The sequence below is a fragment of the Neofelis nebulosa genome, chromosome 7, assembly GCF_028018385.1.
Source record: "Neofelis nebulosa isolate mNeoNeb1 chromosome 7, mNeoNeb1.pri, whole genome shotgun sequence".
NCBI lineage: Eukaryota > Metazoa > Chordata > Mammalia > Carnivora > Felidae > Neofelis > Neofelis nebulosa.
Genome location: NC_080788.1, coordinates 90,774,594 through 90,793,235, shown reverse-complemented (window position 1 = coordinate 90,793,235; position 18,642 = coordinate 90,774,594). Strand labels below are relative to the sequence as shown.

At 33.7% G+C, this 18,642-nt stretch overlaps 1 long non-coding RNA gene across 4 annotated transcripts in view; it reads left to right on the top strand.

Annotated features, from left to right (window-relative positions):
* LOC131517141 (uncharacterized) overlaps positions 1 to 18,642 on the top strand; it is an 80,883-nt gene that overhangs the window by 17,897 nt on the left and 44,344 nt on the right. Inside the window, exons 6-7 of one of the 4 annotated variants that reach the window (XR_009264423.1) lie at positions 8,242 to 8,324; positions 14,491 to 16,578. The exons of 2 other annotated variants lie outside the window; for them this stretch is intronic. This is a non-coding gene — a long non-coding RNA (uncharacterized LOC131517141). Of the gene's footprint in view, positions 1 to 8,241; positions 8,325 to 14,490; positions 16,579 to 18,642 lie in introns of those variants that run through there. One more of the 4 variants, XR_009264424.1, reaches the window with a different exon arrangement.

Genomic DNA, 18,642 nt, shown 5'->3' with positions numbered 1-18,642 from the left:
AAAACTCAGTAAGATTCAATGGTACAGCACATTACAGTAAAATCAAACATAAATATAGTTGTAAGGTTTCACCTGCAGTTTCTCTAGAATGATCCATCATCATCCAAAACATTTGATGTGACAAACTATATTGTTCTCCTGTATGTATTACGTCCTTAAATGAAACTGGATTCTTTTAATAAGAAGTGTATTGATTATACATGTTTGAATATACAACTATATTCTCTGCTATAGTCTGCCCCTCTAGTTACCCAAACATCTATGCTCATTATTCTTATTATTCAAATAATATACTCAGCCAGTTCTCAACAAGACAAACCTGAAGTTATCCAGTTCCTGCATCCTGTTCTATATGTCTGTATGATGTATAGCCATCTCTCCATCAGCAACATTTTTGAGATTTTGGATGCATAAACACTCTGGAAGGAACTGCCCCACTGCTCTAAGCCCTGGTTCTGCTCTCCAAGAGACTTTCCTTGTTGCTTTCCATATGAAGTGGGCTGTAAAAAATAGGTCTTCCTATACAGAGTTTTCACAACTTTCTTCCTGTGTTACAGTTTTGGAGGAATATGGGTTGCATTAGAGGAAAACAATCACAATCTTTAATCCATATTTCAATATGAAAACTTCTATTTCTTTCTATGAGAATAAGTATAGTTTATTCATTACATTGAATGTAATAAACTCTTTTTCTAAAATAACCTGTCTCAATTATTTTTTTGCTGAGACTTCCAGGGTTGTTTGTTGATGGATATTTTTTTAATTTTATTTTTTGTTTTGAGAAAGAGAGAGAGCAATCAGGGGAGGAGCCGGGAGAGAGGGAGAGAGGAGAGAGAGAATCCCAAGCAGACTCCACACTGTCAGGCCAGAGCCCAATGAGGGGCTCAAACTCACAAACCATGAGATCATGAGTTGAGCTGAAATCAAGAGTCAGACGCTTAACCGTCTGAGCCACCCAGACACCCCTGTTTTTAACGAATATTAAATCGACTTTGTGCCCAAGATTCTTGCTGGATTTGTGTGTGTGTGTATGCACACATAAAACATACACATGTATGTATATTCTGTCGTATCTATACATTTGTATGTATGCATATAGAGATATTTACAGATTTGATATTAAGACTGTGGCAATATAAAACAATTTATCTGGATGTTTAACTCTAATTCAAATGTCATTTTCTCTTGCTTAATACTTAAAGAGTCCTAGTACTGTGCAAAAGTGACTATGTAATGAAAAGTTACTTATTCTTGGCCAATAAACTGAAGCTAATACTGCTTAATTATCTTTTATCACTAAAAAATGAGCAGAGCATGCAAAATTTCCTTTAAATTAAAGCAAAGAAATGCCATATTAAGTAGTTCTAAATTTTTAAGTATTATTTCATTCCAGAAGAAAAAAAATATTCCAAAAAGAACGGTGTATTTTGAACTGTGAAGAGTCTTGTCCAATCTAATTAAGAAAGTCAAAGAAAGCAGAAAAGTGGAAAATGGAATTAATGGTGTATTTAAGCAATAATTAAGACCTTCTTTCTAATTTATGGAATAATATATCATATTCATATGTGCCTTCTTGCATGAATTACAGGGTACTTTAAAATTGTGACCTCTCCCTAAAGATTTAAAACGAAAACAATAAAAGTTCTTAAGAAACAGATAGGTGAAAGAATATATTACTCTTATAAATTATTTAAAAAAGTAATGGTCATCAACACACGCTCTAAGTAAGTTGGGGTGACTGATAGGGCCAGTTGTTGCCCTATGTTCGTTCTGCATTGTTTACATACCGACCATTTCATAGCCTTCCCTTAAGCCCAGTGTGGCCATGTGACTAGTGATAGCAAATGGAATATTGGTTCGATGTGACATGTGAATTCTGGTTTGTACTCTTATGTGGAAGAAGTAGGTCTTTTCCATCACTTGAACTCCTTCTTGATAACTGGAATACCAATCAGGTGATGAACCATTCTGACCTTGTAGTACGAATGGAAGAAAAAAAGGACAGGAATTTTGTTCTTTCCATATTCAACTTAGTTAATTTATATTTAATTAAAAATTAATGACAATAGTGTGTAACATCAGTAATTTACTAAATTTTTCAAAATGCACTTATACTGATCTCCATTAAACTGAGTTAAAGAAAAAACTGTATCTTTACCTATAACTTACTACATTCCATTTTAGAGATTGATTTCAGTGTTTTCTATTATTTTTTCTGCTGATGTTTTTACTTTTTGCTATATACAATAATATCATGCAATAGATTAAAAATATGGAAAATAAGTTAAATGCAAATAAAAATATGCCAGTGGTTATGGACCAGAGAAGAAAAGTAAAATATTCATGAAACAATGGAAATTCTTTCGATAAGATACTCAGTCTTCATACATATTTTAAAGTACTGTGAAAGCTTGGGAATAATTTCATTCAGAACTTTTTTGGTTTTGTTCTGATTACTAATGTAGTCATCAGACAGAAGGGAAAACACCCGACTGGGTTTTAATCAAGGAAACAAGACAGGAAAAGAGTGGCATTTAAATAGTAGAAATGATTCTAGAATCAAGTAATCAAGCTGGGGAAAAGCAAGCAAATTAAAGACATAATATGCAGGAATAAAATTTGAAGCACATTTTAAATGGGTAATTTTATTGTACAAATTCATCTACTAAACAATTTATTCTCTCAAGAATTTAAATCTGTTGTCATATTTCTATCAATAGATACTATGTCTTTAAGAACACATTCTTACCCTTTGGTTCACCATTTTTTACTAGTCTCAAGCTTTTCTTTTCTAATCTAGCCTTTGTGTTTACCTTATTAGTTAAGTTTATGAGTAAGATGGGGGAAAAAGAATTATGCTTACAAAGGTAATTTACATAGAATTCCCAGAGGGAAAAAAAGAAAGAATATTTCCCATTGAACCAGTCGATCTAAAATTCCAGATACTGTATTAACCAAAGAACGATTGCTATCAGGTCTTCATAGTTGGAAAGTATTTAATTGTCATATATTCAGTTGGGTAAGGGTCTGTCCATTGATTTGATAAACTTTGATGAGGCATTATTTTTTTCTACATTTTTTTCATTTCAGATGTATTAAAAGTTACACAACAGACTAAATTATAAGTAATAGTGTGCAAAATTTTAGAAGATAGAAGTGTCAAAGTCTACAAGTAGGAATAAGGTAGAAGGGACTTATTTATTTGTATTCTATTTTACCTTCATGTATGCATCATAGTGGTATTTATGAAATATAACTATACTAAACTAAAATACATTTTTCAATAAATATAGAATAAAACATTTTATTTTTTATTTTTATTTTTTAAAAAAAAATTTTTAATGTTTATTTATTTTTGAGACAGAGAGACAGAGCATGAACGGGGGAGGGTCAGAGAGAGAGGGAGACACAGAATCGGAAGCAGGCTCCAGGTTCTGGGCCATCATCAGCCCAGAGCCCGACGCGGGGCTCAAACTCACGGACCGTGAGATCGTGACCTGAGCTGAAGTCGGATGCTTAACCGACTGAGCCACCCAGGCGCCCCAGGATAAAACATTTTAAATGATAACAGAACATTGTGTAAGTTAATTGGCATAATTCTTTTCTTCCTTGATAATATATGAAATAATGGTTATAATAAAAAAATTTTGAATTAGATGAAATATAGCATATCTTGGATTTATTAATTATATTTGGCAGATATTCGATATCTGTGCTTTTTTTTGGTAGTCAGTCTTTTTTTAAATTTTTTAAAAATTTAAAACAAAATTTTTTAAATTTACATCCAAATTAGTTAGCATATAGTGCAACAATGACTTCAGGAGTAGGTTCCTTAATGCCCCTTACCCATTTAGCCCATCTCCCCTCCCACAACCCCTCCAGCAACCCTCACTTTGTTCTCCATATTTATGACTCTCTTTTGTTTTGTCCCCCTCCCTGTTTTTATATTATTTTTGTTTCCCTTCCCTTATGTTCATCTGTTTTGTTTCTTAAAGTCCTCATATGAGTGAAGTCATATGTTTTTTGTCTTTCTCTGACTAATTTCACTTAGCATAATACCTTCCATTTGCAACTACGTGGTAGTCAGTCTTTTATTAACACCGTTGATAATAGTAGTAATACAAACATATTTTGATTGTAATCTAGAGGTCAGAGATGTCTCTGACTTTCAAGAGTGCCACATTAAAAGCAAACGAAGAAGATAAGTACACTGACATTCAGAGATACTAGTTGAAATTGTCAAAGCAGCTAAATCTTAATGCAAAGTTTAGGATTTGCCTCTCAGTTCAACAGTCTTTCCAAAATAACAGTCTTTGGAGAAATAAGCAAGAGCAGGCAAATAATATATTATTTGATTAGCACAACCTCTAATACCACACAGCAAATCCAGAGTTATGTTGGGGCGCCTGAGTGGCTCAGTCGGTTGGGCTTATAACTTCGGCTCACAGTTCCTGAGTTTGAGCCCAGCGTTGGGCTCTCTGCTGACAGCTCAGAGCCTGGAGCCTGCTTTGGATCTGTGTCTCCCTCTCTCTCTGCCCCTCCCCTGCTCTCTTTCTCTCTCAAAAATAAATAAACATTAAAAAAAAAACCTCCAAAAACTAGAGTTATGTTATATACCTAAAATCACAGAAAATGTTAATTATATTCTGTATTCTACATATTATATCATGTACTAAATTATTAATTAAGTGATAATTTTCTTTATGTTCACGTTGGGTTTATAACTAATCATGCAATAGTAAAGTGCTTACAGAGTTTCTAATCATTTACCCACTCACTGTGCTTATTTTTGATCTACTTGATGTATCACTAGTTTTAGAATGCTTTATAATTTATTTTTTTTTTTCATGTAAAATATATTTTCCATTTATAGGATGCAACTTTATTAACTTGTCTATTGATTGCTGTATGTTTATTGCATTATTCAAATTGTCTCTTCAATTATTTTTCTCTAGTAAATCAGTTAGATTCTGAATATGATAGTAATATTGCCATTTTTGTTTCCTCCTTTATTCAGGCATTTGCCTGAATGTCTATTATCTGACATAAATCAACATTTCAGCATTTAGTTCTTTGTTTTAAGATTTTCTATTTTATAATGCATAGTAAAGTTGATTTATCTCGATATTAATATTTGTTTTTAAAATGCAAATTAATTTATATTTAGTCTGTATGATTTTACTACTCTTATCTTAGTTCAAGGTTTTTTTGTTTTGTTTTGTTTTTTTGAGAAAGAGAGAGAGAAAGAACACATGCAGGGCGGGGAGGAACAGAAGGAGAGGGAGAGAATCTTAAGCAGGTCCAGATTCAGTACAGTGCCCATCCAGATGGGGCTCAATCTGGTGACCCTGGGATCATGACCTGAGCCAAAACCAAGAGTCAGACGCTTAACTGACTGAGCCACCAAGGTGCCCCATCTTAGTTCATTTTTAAAATTATGTATTACTCATATGTGGAATTTAAGAAACAAAAGAGATGAACATATGGGAAGGGAGGGGGAAGAGAAGAAAGAGAAACAAACCACAAGAGACTCTTAACGATAGAGAACAAACTGAGGGTTGATGGAGGGAGGTGAGTGGGAGATGAGCTAGATGGGTGATGGGTGCACTTGCTGTGATCAGCAGCAGGTGTTGTATGTAAATGATGAATCACTGAATTCTACTCCTGAAACCAATATTGCACTGTATGTTAACTAACTAGAACTTAAATGAAAAAAAGATTGCTTTACTTTGTTACATTCTCTTCTATCTTTTGTTTGTCTTTCCTGATTTGTTTTTATTCATCCTCACTTTTAATCTAGTTATTTTTGACGGTCCTTTAAGATTTCCATTTGTCAAGTGTTTTTTTTAAACATTCCCAATGTCAATAATCAATTAATATGTTTCCACTATATGTAAATGTATCAACTCTATCCTACAACATATCCTACAACGAATAAAATGGTTCCATGCTTCCTTTTCCCAGAATATGACACTGTAGAGATAATGCTTTTATTTTCTCCTCCTCAATCCAACACTCAGATTCTAGATTTTGCCATAATATTTTGATAATTTTAGTTATGAGCTATTATTATCTTTTCCCTTGCAATTTAACTCTTATTTCAAGGAAAAATATTTTCAAATAGTAATTCAAGTCTTCAACCCAGGAGAAATATATCCATTATCTACTTTCTTAGTTTTGTTCCTCAGGAGTGTCTGGGCTCTGAAATCTCTGCATTAGAGTAGAGATCCATTATCTTTGCTGACCTTGTAGAAACACTGCCATTTCTCTGGGATCAGGAGTATCTGACAGTCATTTTACACAAGGCTTCCAAATGGTTTGGTGCTACACTACTCCAATAGGGTGAAATGCCTTTTTTAAAAAATGTTTATTTTTGAGAAAGAGAGAGAGAGAGAAAGAGAGAGGCAGAGGAGAGAAAAAGATTCTGAGGCAGTCTCCAGCTTCTGAGCTGTCAGCACAGAACCCAACCGGGGCTCAAATTCAGGAACCAGGAGATCATGATCTGAGCTGAAGTTGGAAGCTTTGCCACAGTCGGAAGCTTAACCTACTGAGCCACCCAGGTGTCCCTAGGATGAAATGACTTCTGAGAGCTCACCTCTTCCTGACAATAGAGTACTAATTTTACTTTAGTTTCTTCCTTCTATTCCTGCCTCAGACGTTGGCTTATAGCAGAACAAAATCCTTTCTGTGTGGGCTTCCTTACAAATCATGACTTACTCCATTTACAGTCCTCTCTTCTTGCACTGACATATTAATTTTTTATGATTTGGAAGGAAAAAATTATGATGAAGGAGTATAGGTAAATTGGAAGTCTCAATAGACAATGATCTGGTAATAAAATTGCATTAAATACTGTTTTTAATATTAGGAAATGTGTTTTACTTAACATCTATATTCAGAACTCTTACACTCTGGTGCTCAAAGCATAACTAGGCATAGAAGTTTTGGAGAAAAATTTTTGAATATCTATCAAAAGATTTAGCATTTTACTATGCAAATGCATTAATTAATTTCACAGTTAAATTTACAGCAAAAATATCAATGTAATGCAGGTAGACTTTGATATATTGTAACAAGTTTAAAAAATACCCATGACTCTCATAGCATAAAAATTATAGCCTCTCTATATATCATAAGATACTTTTTACTTTCCCCTGGAAGTAAATAATTTATATTTTCTGAACCCTATTTCCCCAGTGTTATGTGAAATTCGAACAAAAAATATAATGCTTTAATATATTCATACACTTTCATTGAAAATCTCATGGACTAGCCTTTTAAAATCAAATTGTACCTTTTTATTGATCATATTCTTTTTTATTTTTCTATCTCAGTGAACCCTTTGTACACACATAATAATGAATTACCAACATTAATACTGATAAGTGTCACAATTGTTCCAACTGGAGCAATTTTCTATCAAAATACATGGAAAAATATGCAGATTTTTAAAAATGAGCTAGGAAGCACCAGATTCTGGGTAATTTAGTTGCCCCATGAACTATTTTTAAGATTCTGTATGTGGAAAACCTACTAGACTGAATCAAACTACTAATGTCTATACCTAAAGATTAGTAAACTTAACATTTCCATTATCCTTTTCATAAATACATTTTACAATATACATTGTAAATAATACATTATAAATGATGATTCTTAAATGCATATGCTGAATTCAAATTCATTGTAAAAGATCAACCCACAGCAGGTTCATTTTCAATTAACAGTCGTAGGAATAAGTCCATACAATCAATGCTATGATTCAAAGCATTATATAAAAAGGTAAAGATGCTTTCGCTTTCTTCTTTGTCAGAGTGGAGAATGAGACATCTAGACATGATACACTATAAAAATCTAAATTACGTGGCTGATGGGAAATGAAAGAACACAACAGTAAATTTTATTTTCCTTTATTTTTAAAAATATGAATTTATATTTTAAAGGAGTATTCACTATACATTGTAGAATTTTGATCTGCTTTGTGACTTTAAATAGAAGTGTTGATAATAAGGTGATTGAGGATTTGCAGTTGAAATTAAGCCATTGGTTTTGCTTTGATTGATTTTATTCTCAGTAAAATCAATACTTGTTTCTTGTTTTTATCATGCACAGAAAAAGCAGGCAGTGGTAAATCACATGAATGTCTTCCTGATTTATTTACACAACCACAGTCAGTATAGCAGGTTAGTTGTGTGAGTTGACCTATTTGCCATCTAAACATTTATGTTCTCTTTTTCAAAGGATTAAACCATATGGGTGAAAAATTGTATCATACTCTGAAACCAAGTAGCTGGAAAATACCCCGAATTCTGAGGCTGCATCAGGTAATGGCCAAGGTGTTGACACTGCAGAGCTCTGTCCCTCTCCTTCACTCAGGGTTTCATCAGCCTACTGCTATTTTTCAAGCATAATTTTCCCACCTACTCCTCACATCTGAAGTTAGTCTTGACAGGTTTGAACTGGATTTCCTCACCAATTGTATACTCTGGAAATGACATTTCTCACAAAAGAGGACTTCCTTCCCAATGAATTGGGTCCTGGGCTTTGGGGAATTGCTATTCACAGAGGACTAGGAATAAATCTTTTTCAAATATGTAAGCACAAATTTCCTTTTAAAGTAGAATGATGTTTAGAAAATATTACTAGTATTAAGATTTAATTGTGTAAGGAAAAGTGATAACTTCCTTTTAATTAAATTTTGTCGGCTACCCACCATATGAAGTTAATTGTAATAGCTGTTGTATGAGACACAAAGAAGAACATGAAACAAGAAATAAGAGAAAAAAGAATTATTTCTTGAGGCGACTGGGTGGCTCAGTCGGTTGAGCGGCTGACTTCGGCTCAGGTCATGATTTCGCGGTCCGTGAGTTCGAGCTCCATGTCGGGCTCTGTGCTGACAGCTCAGAGCCTGGAGCCTGTTTCAGATTCTGTGTCCTCCTTTCTCTGACCCTCCCCTGTTCATGCTCTGTCTCTCTCTGTCTCAAAAATAAATAAATGTTAAAAAAATTTTAAAAAAAGAATATTTCTTTTGTGAGCACATACTTGTGTTTAAAAAATGATTCCTTCATTTACTACTTGTGTAGATTTAGGCAAGTGGTTTACAGTTTTTGACAATTGACTCATTTCCAAAATGCTGATAGCAATATGTGAACTCCTAGGGTTGCTGTGAGAAATGGGCACATGTAAAATTTCCAAAAGAGGTCTAACTGCAGATCTCAGATGAAGCCTATAGAACATAAAGATCTACCAGTGGAGGTATACTTCCTAAGTTTTTTAATAGTGAAATAGATATTTGTAGTATAATTGTATATGTGAGGGTCAGAGAACATCCAAAACAGAGGTATTGCCTGATGGCTGAAGAACCATGAACTAATGGCACTCTTGCCTTTCTATGGACCTGAAGGCCCATGTGATAGGGAGAAGAGGAAGGGTTATGGGTAGAAAAGTATTAAATAGAAATGGTGAAAAGAGTCTTAGCCATTGTCTCTAATAAGGAGAACTCATGGAGCCACCTGTGCATGTTAGGCTGCACACATGCATAGGAGCTCTGGCAGGGGCGGGGCGGGGGGGGGGGGGGGCTTGGTAATCCGGGGCTGAAATTTTGACTGTAACCCCCTCCAGAAAAATTGTAATGCACTGGCCATGCACAGTCTGGTGTGGGAGAGCAGCTTCCCTCCATGAAACCTTCTAGGCAAAGCCTTGTAATTGGCTATGGTTGGACCTGAAAGATCCCACATAAGATTTGCGCTTAGAGCCAGACTCCCTACACATATTTTGCTTTACGTTAAATGTGAAGACAAAAATACCATCATTCACATGACATATTTTTAATATGTTTCTTTACAGTTTCATGTTATGTTTTTGTAATTACATTTAATTGATGTGGTCTTAAAGGGGGATTTTATTCATAAACTACTTTAAAGTGATGTCCATAGATTTTTTTTTTCTACCAAACACAGTGTGGTAATGTTGAAATTTTACATTGATTTAGTAAGTAAATTAAGTACATAATAAATGTGGTTGGCTGTTATACTGGGACTTTAATACTAATATATGTGTATGCAAGTATAAAATTAACTTTGGGTTTATTAACTTGAAAGTCAAGAATGACATGATTTTTAGAGCATCACATAAATTTAATTTTGGGAATTTCTTCAGAATGAGTCTATTTAAAAGGATAGGACTTTAGCATTCCAATGTTTACACATTTGTACAATGCTAACATTTAAATGAATTTGCAACTTCTGGTATGGAACACATGATCTGGAAGATATGTTGAAATATCTTTCACCCATTTTATGCATTCCATTGACCTAGGGAATAAGGTTTTGACAAGAATGTTTCATGGCCCTATACCCCCTTCATTCCACAAAATTAGAGTGTTAGAATCTACTTAAGACAGTTGAGTATTTGTATGTTGTTAATTAAAATCTGGAGTTCAGATTTTTTCTAAATTGCTACTGTGTGGGAAAGGAGGACATTTTCTGTATAATGAGCCATCAAGAGCACAGGGCAGAAATAGACAAGGCCCCCAACAGGGTCTTTTTGCATGTACCTACACTCTAGCTTTGGCTTTCAGTTGTTTGTTAACACCTGAAACAAACAAGCAAGCAAACAAACAAACAGCAAACAACAACAACAAAAAAAGAAAAGCAAAATTTGGGGAGCAATTCTAAGTACTCCAAATGAGGCAAAGTAGGAAAAAGTTTTCAAGGGCTTAGTTGGTTTTACTTCATCTTACCAAGAGCCAAATCCTATGTCCAAAGTTGACTAACTAACCCTCTGGGTTGGCAGGGTCTCCATTTCTCCAGAAATGGAGTTAGTTAAGAGTGAGAAAAAAAAAATGCACTGGAGGGCTTCTGAAAGCAGGTGATTTCCCAGCCTCTAAATTTGTATCATATGACTTTGTAATAATAAATAGTAAATCATGGTCAAATCATTATTATAATCTCTGACAATCTATGACTTTCATGTCATAAATAACCTGGGAAAAGTGGTAACAATCAAATACTGAGAAATACGATGTTTTCCTATTAGGAGAGCATCACTGATAGGGAACATCTACGCTGAACATGTCTTTTTCTCCAACACACACACATATCGATGGATGGAATGGAGTATGAGACCAGTTGTTATGATCGGGAATATTTAGACATCAGCTATGAATAGACAAAAACCTGCGTATAAAAGATCTAGCTTCAAGTTCAGTTAGTTCTACTTCAGAGTTACTATTTGGAGCTGGAAATGAGTTGTTGTTGACCTTAGTTGGCAACTCATTCATCAAGACTCTCTAGGAAGGCAAGCCTGGCTCCACCCTCAGCCCACATGATGGACAGTACATGGTAACTGGTGCCTTAGAGAGTGCCATGTTCACCATCCTAAGGTGACAATAGGACAAAGACAATTTCAATTGTATTACAAAATATTTTAATTTTCTTACCTTTTTTCTTTGTTTTCATTGCCATATTCCACTAGAGATGAGAATGTGTGGGTACGATACCCGAAGTTTAAATTCAAGAAGAAATTAAGAAATTTATGCATATATTCAATCATGCCTTTTTTGGGTACCATCTGGTTCTCAGAAATTCAAATACTTTAAAAGTAACTTGTCCTTAGTTTTCAGACCTTTCTAAAAGACAAGAACAATACCTCATCAAAACATCAAGGAAAATGTGTTTGCCATTCATTTTTCCCAGTAGAATTTGTTCTTTTCCTGGTACATCGATAGGCACTTATGGGATGTTGAACAATAAAGCTATACACAAAAATATATAAAATATAATTATAAAGTAATTACCTAAAAGGAAGGGCATAAGATACCCTGTGAAATAGTTAAGTAGAATAAAGAAACTTTTTGAACTTAATTGTTTTATGCAAAGTAATTCAAATTGCTACTTTCTCTTTGTGCTGGTACAGTAATACTGCTCTTTTTTCTCAATAGTACTAAACCCAAAAGGATCTAGGTAGCGTTCTCTCTATGTTCAGTATCACAGGTGTAGCATTACCGTCCCTTATATCATCTGAGTTAGGACCCTGATGTTGTTCTTCCTATTACTTTTGTCCTCTTATTTCAATATATTATCAACTCACCATCTTTAGGTTTAACTGGCAACATGTATTTTTAGTTCCTCCTTTATAGTAATGGTCAATTCTTGACTTTAGGACATCCTTCAATCACATTTATTAAAATTGCTTCTTTGGTTGCACTTTTTTTTTTACCAGTTTAATGCTTTACCTGGTTTAATGTTTTGTTAGGAAAATTTAAGAACCCTTATTTATATGAGACCAATCTTATGTAAATACAGATCTCACTGTCTGAATTTTTTTGACTCCACCACATTACATACAACCACAATGACTATACTTTATTTTCTTCCACTGACCACCGAATATAGGACAACCCTATAGCACAGCATTGTATTTTCATTATTCTATTGTGGCAAGGACTTTCCGGATATCATCTTTTCCTCCTTTAATCTAAACACAAACCTGAAATTCTTCTGTTCTCTATAGCATCCATGTTGGATAGCTCATTTATCTCTCACATTTTTTTTCCAAGTGTCCCTTTTTAAAAATCGAAAGCCCATCTCTTCATCTCCACCTGTAACATGACTCCTATTTCATGAATAATAAAGCCAAAAGCATTGAGAGAACAACAAATATAAAAATACTGCAAACAGCTGATTAATATTGCATTTGTCTCTTATTGCTGCTGTAACAAATTGCTACAGCTTAGAAACTTAAAACATGATAAACTTAATATCTCACAGTTCTATAACTTAGAAGTGTGAGTTCACTCAGCTGACTTCCAGCTCCAAGAATTACCAACGTGAGATTAAGCTATGCGCAAGGCTGTGTTCTTTTCTGGAGTCTGTTAGCATCAACTTATTTCCAAGCTTATTTTGATCGTTGAAGATTTTGGTGTCACTCGTTGTAGGACTAAAGTCCACACTTCCCTGCAGGCTGTTGGTCAGGGAGATTTTCAGCTTCCTTCTGCCACCACATACCTATTCTTACAGCCATTGCCTCAATCTTCAAAGCCAGCAACTGCAGGCTGATTCTTTCTCCTGCTCTGAATCTCTCTGTTCTGTCCTTTCATTTCATCTTTCCTAATTTTCAAGGCTGAGAAAGTTCTGAACATTTTTAGGAGTGCCTAAGGTTAGACTGGGCCAATGTAGATAATATAGGATCATCTCCCTGCCTCAAGGCTCATTACCCTAATCATTTTCAAATTCCATTTTGTCACATTTACTCCATATTCACAGGTTCTGTGGACATCTTTGAGAGGCCCTCATTCTGACTACAGCACATACATTCAAGAAGAAAAATATGCTTTAAACATATTCAAAAGTAGAAAGAAAAGAGTTAATAGAATACACAGTAACACACACATATTTGTGTGTATAAGTAACTGTTAATTATGGTCTTTATTTTTGACGCTCACTGATATTTCTATACGTGTTATTCCAATAAGTCAATTTTATGGATGAATCCATGCTTTAACAGAAAATTTTAAAGTGTTCTGGTTGAAAATGTTCACGATTGATTGATTGATTGATTATATTATTTTATTTTAACTTTATTTATTTTGAGGGAGAGAAAGAGAACCTGCAGGGGAAGGGCAGAGAGAGAGAGGGACAGAGGACCCAAAATGGACTCTGTACTGACAGCACAGAGCCCGAGATGGGGCTCAAACTCACAAACTGTGAGACCATGAGACCTGAGCTAAAGTTAGAAGCTTAACCAACCCAGCCACCCACTCGCCCCAAAAATTTTCATGTTTTTAAAAATTTCTGTTACTATCATTTCATATCTGTTCCTTCATTTGATTTTCTTTAAAACATATTGCTCTTTATTATTTTTCAGACTTTTGATAACCCATCATGCTTTCCCTTCCTCTAATAGTTTCTTCTTAACATTACCTTTTTTTTTCCTGGCACCTGAATTCTAGTCTTCATTTATAAATTGTTCTTGTTCCTGTTAGTTTTTCCAGTACTGCTGCAGCTACACATAGTTCCACTAGCGTATTAAAACACATCAATTAGGTATTTTTAAAATTATAGTATAGTATGCAAATGCTATCCAAATAACTCTAAGACTTGCTTTTATGTATAAAATTATTTTCTCCATTCTTGGTATTTCTGACCATGTTTTAATCTGTTATATACTCACTCTTCAACTACTTTTTATTGGTGAGATTGAAAGGGGGAAAAAAAAACAGACATGAGTAGTTTGGCCCCTATTTTTCTCACTTATTCTGGAGAGAGGTCCCTTTGCTGTTGGCATATCATTAGCTTAGTCCTGTCTCTGCAGCCCAGGCCTGTAGATCTGTAGCTGGCCCTGTAAGTCAACAGAAATCTGTTTGACTCTGAAATTCAGCACTTGGAAAGCCACTTATCCCATAGATAAAATTCCTTCTCTATTATCTCCATTGAAATAGATATTTGACCTCCACTAACCATATATTTTTTGTTTTATTTTTCCATTTAGTTATGCATCTGAGGAGGGAAGAATGGCACTATTTCTTGGATCTCTACACACCCCAAAATGTACAAATAGTTATTGTGGAGGAGGGACAAAACACACATTTTTTAGTACCTTTTATGTGAACAGGCATTACAATAGCCATTGCATGTGAATCAGATTATTCAATCCTACAAGTGACATTAGGAGTTAATTATTGTCTGTATTTTAATGATGAGGATAACGATAATTTAAATAATTTTCCAGTAGTCACAGACATAGGAAAAACCAGGGCTCAGGTCAGAAGCGATCTCTGTTTAACATGAAAGACCATGCTATTTTACTTCATCTTCTCCAGGAATTTACATATATTCTTATTTTGAATTTTGTACAATAAGTAGGTACTATATTATTCATACAAAATCACTTTATTATTATTATTTGCAGCTTACTTCATATTCATATAGCAGTTTCTCATTAGTTTTTTCCTTATAGATATTATCTAGCAACTCCCTTTAGATTTGTGTATTGACCAAAGTTATTTTAGTTGTAAACAGCAAAACTAAGTCTGGATATTTTAAGCATAAAATATAACTTTGGGAGTAAAAATGAGGTAGTTTGCAAGATCAAAGGAACTTTTGAAAGCTAAGCCTTCTAAAGGGTAGGTAGTAGGGAAGATTCTGGGCAGCAAGAATATTTATGGATCTTTTCTATATATATAGAATTAAATTTATTGTCAAATTGGTTTCCATACAACACCCAGTGCTCATCCCAACAGATGCCCTCCTCAATGCCCATCACCCACTTTCCCCTCTCCCCCACCCCCATCAAGCCTCAGTTTGTTCTCAGTATTTAAGAGTCTCTTATGGTTTGCCTCCTTCCTTCTCTGTAACTCTTTTCTTTCCTCCCTTCACTTCCCCTCTGGTCTTCTGTTAAGTTTCTCAGGATCCACATATGAGTGAAACCATATGGTATCTGTCTTTCTCTGCTTGACTTATTTTACTTAGCATAATATTCTCCAGTTCCATCCACGTTGCTACAAATGGCCAGATTTCACTCTTTCTCATTGCCAAGTAGTATTCCATATAAACCACATCTTCTTTATCCATTCATCAGTTGATGGACATTTAGCCTTTTTCCATAATTTGGCTATTGTTGAAAGTGCTGCTATAAACATTGGGGTACAAGTGCCCCTATGCATCAGCACTCCTGTATCCCTTGGGTAAATTCCTAGCAATGCTATTGCTGGGTCATAGGGAGATAATGGATCTCTTCTCAAGAGGTCTCTCAATAAGAAGTTTTAGATTCAAGTACTCCTAGATTTTGTTTCTCTTTTCCATCTTTTAAAATTCTTGAACAAAGTCTATGAGAGACCAACTTTGAGTTGTATATTTATTTGCCCCTTGACTTATGAATGATGAATGTGGAAAGCAAAATCTTGCATGCAAACTTGCCCAGTGGAGGTCTACTCATATGGATTGAGGAAAATATCCACTATAAGCTAAATAATCACTTCAAGTACAACCTGCATTGAATAAAATACCTGCATGAATTATAAGCCAGTTATTACTTCAGACATATATAGCTTTTAAAACTTCATTTTTCACTTAAATATTCATTGATGTGAGAAAAAAATGCTATTTGAAAATAAATGTAATCATAACACAAAGGATGCAGTGTTATAAATTTGTAAATGGAGAGTAAAATTCCTAGACTTATGAAACTAAATCAGATTGTCTATTTATGTCTTTAAAGCAGTCTATTTGCTACATTTATTTTCCTGTTAAATATTTATTGTGGCTTCAGTGTTACTCTAGAAATGGCACAATAACTTATGAAAAGCTCATTATCTAAGACAGTACACATGACAAACCAAAGAAATTGACCACCTACTTCAGATTTTCTGAATGTATTTTATTGTCCAAAGTCATGGTTTATATGATCTGAAAAGAAATACACCTTAGGGTATTCCATAAAGTGAAAGGGCAAGCGATGATATTAGTCAAGGACACACATAATGGTATTGACAATATTTTATTTCTTATCATACTAAAGTCTATCTCTTCTACCTGGTATACCAACACCTAATGTCTCATACTTGGCTATCTGGGTAAAGTTAATGGCATTATACAAATGCATATAATATATATGCTTTCCTTAAAGAATATAATATAGTATATATGTTACATATAATATATATGTTTTCCTTAAAGAATATTTCACATTCTTTAATCTATCCCATATGTTTTTCACCTTGATGATAATTATTGCATTAATGGAGAATAAAGTATGATTATCTACAATTTTCCAGTGGGTGATGGGCACTGAGGAGGGCACCTGTTGGGATGAGCACTGGGTGTTGTTTAGAAACCAATTTGACAATAAATTTCATATAAAAAAATAAATAAAATTCTCCATATTCTTTTAAATCGTTATTTGCAAATACAGGCAAAATTAGAAAACCACATAAAATTTTTTGAAAAGTCAAAGACATCTCTCTACATGACACAGAATGTCTTAATTATTAATATTGTCTTTCATGGCCCAGGCCTTTATAAGGGAGAATTATTGGGAATTTAATTATCTTCACAGACACTCATCCTTTATTCATTTTATGTGACAAGTATCTATATAACATTTACTATGTGCCAGGTGCTATTCTAAGTGTTTCTTAAGTATGAGATAGTTTTATTATATCTACTCTATAGGTGAGGAAACTACTATGCAAAGAGTTTAAGTGATTTGCTCAAGTGCCAAAAAATGGCATAGCATTTGTATAGATACATAAGATGCAAATTAAACTATGCCCGGAAACTGGAAAAAGCTAAGTGGAGTGAAGGTTAAATGTTTTTGTTCTATTCATTTATATTTATTCCTCCTTAGGACAATTACCTTATTAACTTACATAATATTTTTAGCATTATAATGAATTGTTATCCTAAGACATCCCACTAAATATAAATTGATATATAATGGTATTAAAGCTATTAAATTTTTATTATAATAAATGGTACAAAACATTGATTCATTTTTATAGTAAAAATGATAATTTCCCTACTTCTTATAATAGAAAAAGTACTACAATTTAAATACATAATTGAAAAAATGTTATATATTTAAATGCTTCCTTAATGAACAATTCTCTTGCATACATCTTTCATTGACCTGAAACTCACCATTATTTTTCCTTGCTTTTAAATGCCTATTTGCTTTTTTTCTTTAATGTATGTAATTATATGCCTAGATATGGTTTTGCTCCTTCTTTTTGGTTTTCTTTGAAAAGAAATCAATAATATTTATTACCAAATACATTTATGCTTAAGGATCAAGAAATGCAATGTATTTAAAATGTTCCTATTTAGTTGTATTACTAAGAAACTTAATTGGCATTTCTCAAGAGCACCATAAACATTCTAAACGATACAATCTTTATTCGTAAAATTTGTCCCATGTCTGATAAAAATGTGACTGTGTAATTTTCGCATCTGAAGCTTTGCATTATTAGGCACACTTAAATGAGTCTTTTTAAAACAAAATAAAGCTTTGGCCATCCCTTGGAATGTACATTGGGCAATATAATATATAAAACAAGCAAATTTCTGTGTGCTATGGTTAGAAAATATTCTTGAAACCTAATACCTTCTTTCATTAAACATTATCCTATGAATCTGTCTTTCTTGTTTTTACTCTTCTCATCACTAGAATTTGATATCTTTTTTAAGAAAAAAATTTCAATTCCAAACGTGCAATTAATAACATGTTAGAGCAAGGCTCAATAGACGTCAGCCTTAAAAAAAAATTAGACACCTTGAAATCTCTAATTAAATAAAGCTAGCATAATTTACCAACAGAAATACTGAATTTTAATTTTGCCAAGGGGTAGCTTTAGGGCATCATTTAATCCAATAGATTGCCATCCAAACAAGTATCAAATCAAAGGCTATTAGCTAATACTCAGTAGGAAACTGAAGGTTTGAAAAGTTTCCTAAAACACCCCTGAGGTTAAGATTGATGATTATTTTATCTAAACAAATATGAGTGAGATTTATTTTCTTTAGTGTCTTTGTGACCAGAACATCAAAGGCTATGGATTTATTACCCTGTAATCTGTTTTCAGCATGAGAAAGCTATAGAGAGAAAAATTTCTAGAGAGAGGATTTAACTGCACTTGAGATTCTA